Genomic DNA, 6,491 nt, shown 5'->3' with positions numbered 1-6,491 from the left:
GGTAAATTGAGAGCTTTGCCTTATGGCTCAGCTCCTTTTTCACCACGACAGACCGATGCAGAGCCCGCACCGATCTGCCTGTCGATCTCACGCTCCATTCTTCCTTCACTCGTGAACAAGACCCCAAGATACTTGAACTCCTCCACTTGAGGCAGGATCTCGCTCCCAACCCTGAAAGGGCACTCCACCCTTTTCCGGCTGAGGACCATGGTCTCGGATTTGGAGGTGCTGATTCCCATCCCAGCCGCTTCACACTCGGCTGCGAACCGATCCAGAGAGAGCTGAAGATCACGGCCTGATGAAGCAAACAGGACAACATCATCTGCAAAAAGCAGTGACCCAATCCTGAGTCCACCAAACCGGACCCCCTCAACACCCTGGCTGCACCTAGAAATTCTGTCCATAAAAGTTATGAACAGAATCGGTGACAAAGGGCAGCCCTGGCGGAGTCCAACTCTCACTGGAAACGGGTTCGACTTACTGCCGGCAATGCGGACCAAGCTCTGACACCGGTTGTACAGGGACCGAACCGCCCTTGTCAGGGGGTCCGGTACTCCATACTCCCGGAGCACCCCCCACAGGATTCCCCGAGGAACACGGTCGAACGCCTTTTTCAAGTCCACAAAACACATGTAGACTGGCTGGGCGAACTCCCATGCACCCTCCAGGACTCTGCTAAGGGTGTAGAGCTGGTCCACTGTTCCGCGACCAGGACGAAAACCACACTGTTCCTCCTGAATCCGAGGTTCGACTATCCGACGGACCCTCCTCTCCAGAACCCCCGAATAGACTTTTCCAGGGAGGCTGAGGAGTGTGATCCCTCTGTAGTTGGAACACACCCTCTGGTCCCCCTTCTTAATGAGGGGGACCACCACCCCGGTCTGCCAATCCAGAGGCACTGTCCCTGATGTCCATGCGATGTTGTAGAGACGTGTCAACCAAGACAGCCCTTCAACATCCAGAGCCTTGAGGAACTCCAGGCGTATCTCATCCACCCCTGGGGCCCTGCCACCAAGGAGTTTTTTGACCACCTCGGTGACCTCAGTCCCAGAGATGGGGGAGCCCACCTCCGAGTCCCCAGGCTCTGCTTCCTCATTGGAAGGCTTGTTATTGGGATTGAGGAGGTCTTCGAAGTACTCCCCCCACCGACCCACAACGTCCCGAGTCGAGGTCAGCAGCGCACCATCTCCACTATATACAGTGTTGACACTGCACTGCTCCCCCCTCCTGAGACGCCAGACGGTGGACCAGAATCTCCTCGAAGCCGTCCGAAAGTCGTTCTCCATGGCCTCCCCAAACTCCTCCCATGCCCGAGTTTTTGCCTCAGCAACCACCGAAGCCGCATTCCGCTTGGCCTGCCGGTACCTATCAGCTGCCTCCAGAGTCCCACAGGACAAAAGGGACCGGTAGGACTCCTTCTTCAGCTTGACGGCATCCCTCACCGCCGGTGTCCACCAACGGGTTCGGGGATTGCCGCCACGACAGGCACCGACCACCTTACGGCCACAGCTCCGGTCAGCCACCTCAACAATAGAGGCACGGTACATGGCCCATTCGGACTCAATGTCCCCCACCTCCCTCGGGACATGGTCAAAGTTTTGCCGGAGGTGGGAGTTGAAGCTACTTCTGACAGGGGGCTCTGCCAGACGTTCCCAGCAGACCCTCACAACACATTTGGGCCTACCAGGCCTGACCGGCATCCTCCCCCACCATCGAAGCCAACTCACCACCAGGTGGTGATCAGTTGACAGCTCCGCCCCTCTCTTCACCCGAGTGTCCAAGACATGTGTCCAAGACAAACGAATATCACAGTGGATTTTACTATCTTGTGTAGGGCTGGGTCAGTCTGTGGATCAGGAATTTCCACACGGATGACTTGATCGATGAGAGCTGGTTTAATCGTATCCTTTAGCCACAAAAGAATGTGTGCATGGGGAATACCTCGCTTTTGCCACTCTATGGTGTACATGTAGCAATTTGTACAGCCGAAAATGTTACTCTTCGTGAGCAAGTCTATCATTTAGCGAATCTTGAGATGAAATACACGACTGATAAGGTCGTGGCGATCGTGAGGTTTTTGATGTGGAAGGAGAATTTCAGTGATGTCAGGCAATTTAGGATTGCAAGTAAATGTGATGAATAAGTCAGGGCGGCCATAATGACGTACGTATGTCATTGCGTCTTGTGTACGGTCGTGCATATAGCGAGGTCCTCCAATGAAGGAAGATGGTAATATCACAGCTTGACCAAGTTCTATTAAATTAGTGTCGTTTTTGTCAATAGCATCTTTTAAGTGAACGTAATTAGGTCAGGAAGCTTACGTAAAAGAGTGACAGAGACTTTACCACCGTTACAGCACAAACCAGGAGACTCGCATTTCCACTTCTGAGCTTGACAATAGTCACAGTGAACATCCATGGATCCAATGTGTACTGTTTTGTCAGACTCATAATGTATGCTTGGGTCGTATGATCTGCTTCTCACAACTGAAGGCACCGTGGCTGATGTTAGCTGGCCAACCATAAGCGTTACCTGGTAGGTAACCACCCACTCACTGCACTCCCTTACTGGAATCGAACCTCGGCGCTAGAGGCGAAGCCCCTAACATTGCGCCACGGCGTGTGGTTCGTCTGTTTGACAGCATGTAGATCGGGGTAATTACATTCACGGCATTCGTAGTCTGAATCACAGTCTGATTGTATGGGTGGTTACCTACCAGGTAACGCTTGTGGTTGGCCAGCAAGTCAGCTAATATCAGCCACGGTGCCTTCAGTTGTGAGAAGCAGATCATATAATGTTTGAAAATAGTTTACTGTCAAATAATGCAAAGAGTATGCGACACGTGTTTCGCCCTAATTCTTGGCTCATCAGGTGTACACACTCACTGCACTCGCTTACGGGAATCGAACCTCGGACGTCAGCGCTAGAGGGGCTTCGCAGCGGTGAAGTATTGCTTTTAAATTTTAATTAAGAAGAAAAGAAAACCTTTTTAAATTGAGGGAAAATATACAAATTAAAATTTGTTAAGGATCTGTTTTTTTGTGAAGCCGCCGTTTTATAAACGAACGCCATATAAGGCCGTCCTTTCTCCTTCACAGTCAGTTCACGTGATTACGTGGGATGCGTGATGACGCAATACGCAACCCCGCCTCCCACGGCCAGCGAGCTACAGTCCATTATAGTATATGGACAAAAAATAGGTTCCAGTTATGACCATTACGCGTAGAATTTCGAAATGAAACCTGCCTAACTTTTGTAAGTAAGCTGTAAGGAATGAGCCTGCCAAATTTCAGCCTTCCACCTACACGGGAAGTTGGAGAATTAGTGATGAGTGAGTGAGTCAGTCAGTCAGTCAGTGAGTGAGTGAGTCAGTGAGGGCTTTGCCTTTTATTAGTATAGACTAGCAAAATACCCGCGCCTCGCAGCGGAGAAGTAGTGTGTTAAAGAGGTTATGTAAACATATATATACATATACATATCAACACATATATACATATCTTCATATACATTTATATACATATATACATATATATATATATATATATATATATATATATATATATATATATATATATATATATATATATATATATATATACACATATACACATCCACATATATACACATATATATATACACATATCAACATATATATACACATACATATACACCAGTGCTCCGCAACCGGTGTGCCACGGCACACTGGTGTGCCTTGAGCCGATACAGGTGTGACGCGGTCAAATAAGACAATTTTCTAACTAAATAATATTTCAACGGTCCTCCTTAGAAACACAATAACGAGAATACGTTCAATGAAATATTCGCGTAAATAGCCTTTTAAAGGTTTCATAATTTTATTTGTCATTTCTCTGAAATAATACATCCCATCGCCTGTCGCCTACGACGTAGGCCCTACGTAGTCGCCAGACAACTCCGTAGTATGCTTTGCTAGGCAGAGCGCTCCGTGCCCTCACCTAGATTCAATTCAAGCCGACGTATTAGTCGTGCTACGTCGCATTCACTTGTCTTGCAACAGTAGTTATCATTCATTACTATTAGTTGTGTTGCTGAATTGTGTATGGTTAACGTTCTTCGTGTAATTCATATTTAGTTTTATACCCCTTTAAATATGGATAAATTTTTACGTGGAAAAGATTCGTCTTCACGTACAGATGATGAAGAACCCAGCACAAGTGTTGCAAAAAAAAACAAAGAAGATTGTGAAAAGGAAGTACAACGAAGACTACATTCGATATGGATTCTCGTGGTGTGGTGACGAAACGGCTCCAAAGCCACAATGCATCATTTGCGGCGATCAGCTATCAAACGAGGCAATGGCACCCAGTAAACTAAATCGCCATCTAAATTCAAACCATCCCAGTTACGCCAAAAAAGACAAACAACTCTTGTGTTAATTAAAAGTGATAAGCGGTCATGCTTAAAAGATCTTGACCAAGAACTTCGGGTTGCGCTGTCAAATATTGAGCCAAATATAAAACTTTTGTGTTCATTGAAACAAGCGCAGGTATCACATTAGTCAGTCATTATGTTATAATAATTATTAAGATTGCATAAAAGTAAATATAGTATAGTTTTTATGTATGTATACTTATAATAAATGTATACTTATAATAAAAAATGAAAATTTATTGTAAAATTTGTGTATTAAATTAATATCTATATATCAGTGGCGTAGCTGGAGATCATGTTGTCCGGGGCGGTGAAAAATTTGACGCCCCAAAGCTGAAAGAAATGTTTTTTTTGCGCCTCCTCAAGGAACAAAAAAAAAAGGAAAGTACCGTAGTTTGGACGCCCCTAAATAGCTGGCGCTCGGAGCGGACCAATTAGCCCCCCCCCCTCTCGCCCAGCTAAGCCACTGCTATATATTTTAGCTTTTGACGTGCCGCGGAATTCTAAGAAGAACTTTGGTGTGTCGTAGGTGAGAAAAGGTTGCGGAGCACTGCCTTAATAGACCTTACTAATCAACTATCATTACAAAATCCAACGTGGTTTGTGCCCTTCAGAATGAAAACAGTTTGCATTTACTTTTTTATAAAAGGTGAGCTTTTAAGCCTGTGAAATCACCCCGTAAATGTACACGTTTAATTGCACATGTGTTAATATGTATGCTTACACAGTATTAAAAGACACTCAAAAATTAAAGTCATTTACCTTCGTCCCCACGTTTGACTCGTGCTGTAAATCTCTTCCTTGTTTTTAGTTCACGTGATTATGTAGGAGACGTGATGATGCGATATGTGACTCCGCCTCCTCCATTAGAGTATATGGACAAAAAACAGGTTCCAGTTATGACCATTACGCGTAGAATTTCGAAATGAAACCTGCCTAACTTTTGTAAGTAAGCTGTAAGGAATGAGCCTGCCAAATTTCAGCCTTCTACCTACACGGGAAGTTGAAAAATTAGTGATGAGTGAGTCAGTCAGTCAGTGAGTCAGTGAGGGCTTTGCCTTTTATTAATTAGTATAGATACATTCAGATATATATATATACATATCTACATATATATATATATATATAGAGCCAAATCCCTGCCTTTCACAGCGGCGAAGTACAGTGATCCCTCGCTATATCGCGCTTCGCCTTTCGCGGCTTCACTCCATTGCGGATTTTATATGTAAGCATATTTAAATATATATCGCGGATTTTTCGCTGCTTCGCGGGTTTCTGCGGACAATGGGTCTTTTAATTTCTGGTACATGCTTCCTCAGTTGGTTTGCCCAGTTGATTTTATACAAGGGACGCTATTGGCAGATGGCTGAGAAGCTACCCAACTTACTTTCTCTCTCTCTCTCTCTCTCTCTTGCGCTGACGTAGTGGGGTGTGAGCAGGGGGGCTGTGTGCAGCTGCTTCCTGAAGGACATGCTGCACGGTGCTTCGCATACTTAAAAGCTCAAAGGGCACGTATTGATTTTTGACTTTGTTTTTCTGTGGCTCTCTCTCTCTCTCTTCCTGCTCCTGACAGAGGGGGTGTGAGCTGCCGCCTTCAACAGCTTTGTACCGGCGGTGCTTCGCATACTTAAAAGCCAAAAAGCCCTATTGATTTTTTTTTTGACTGCTTGCTTTGCACTCCTTTGAAAAGGAAGATATGTTTGCATTCTTTTAATTGTGAGACAGAACTGTCATCTCTGTCTTGTCATGGAGCACAGTTTAAACTTTTGAAAAAGAGACAAATGTTTGTTTGCAGTGTTTGAATAACGTTCCTGTCTCTCTACAACCTCCTGTGTTTCTGCGCAAATCTGTGACCCAAGCATGACATTCTAAAAATAACCATATAAACATATGGTTTCTACTTCGCGGATTTTCCTATTTCGCGGGTGGCTCTGGAATGCAACCCCCGCGATGGAGGAGGGATTACTGTACTGCTTTTAAATTTTTATTAAGAAGAAAAGAAAACCTTTTCAAATTGAGGGAAAATATACCAATAACAATTTGTTAAGGATCTGTTTTTTTTTGTGAAGCTGCCTTTACAC

Source organism: Erpetoichthys calabaricus, chromosome 1 (genome assembly GCF_900747795.2).
Source record: "Erpetoichthys calabaricus chromosome 1, fErpCal1.3, whole genome shotgun sequence".
In the NCBI taxonomy this organism is placed as follows: domain Eukaryota; kingdom Metazoa; phylum Chordata; class Cladistia; order Polypteriformes; family Polypteridae; genus Erpetoichthys; species Erpetoichthys calabaricus.
This window is presented reverse-complemented; position numbering follows the sequence as displayed.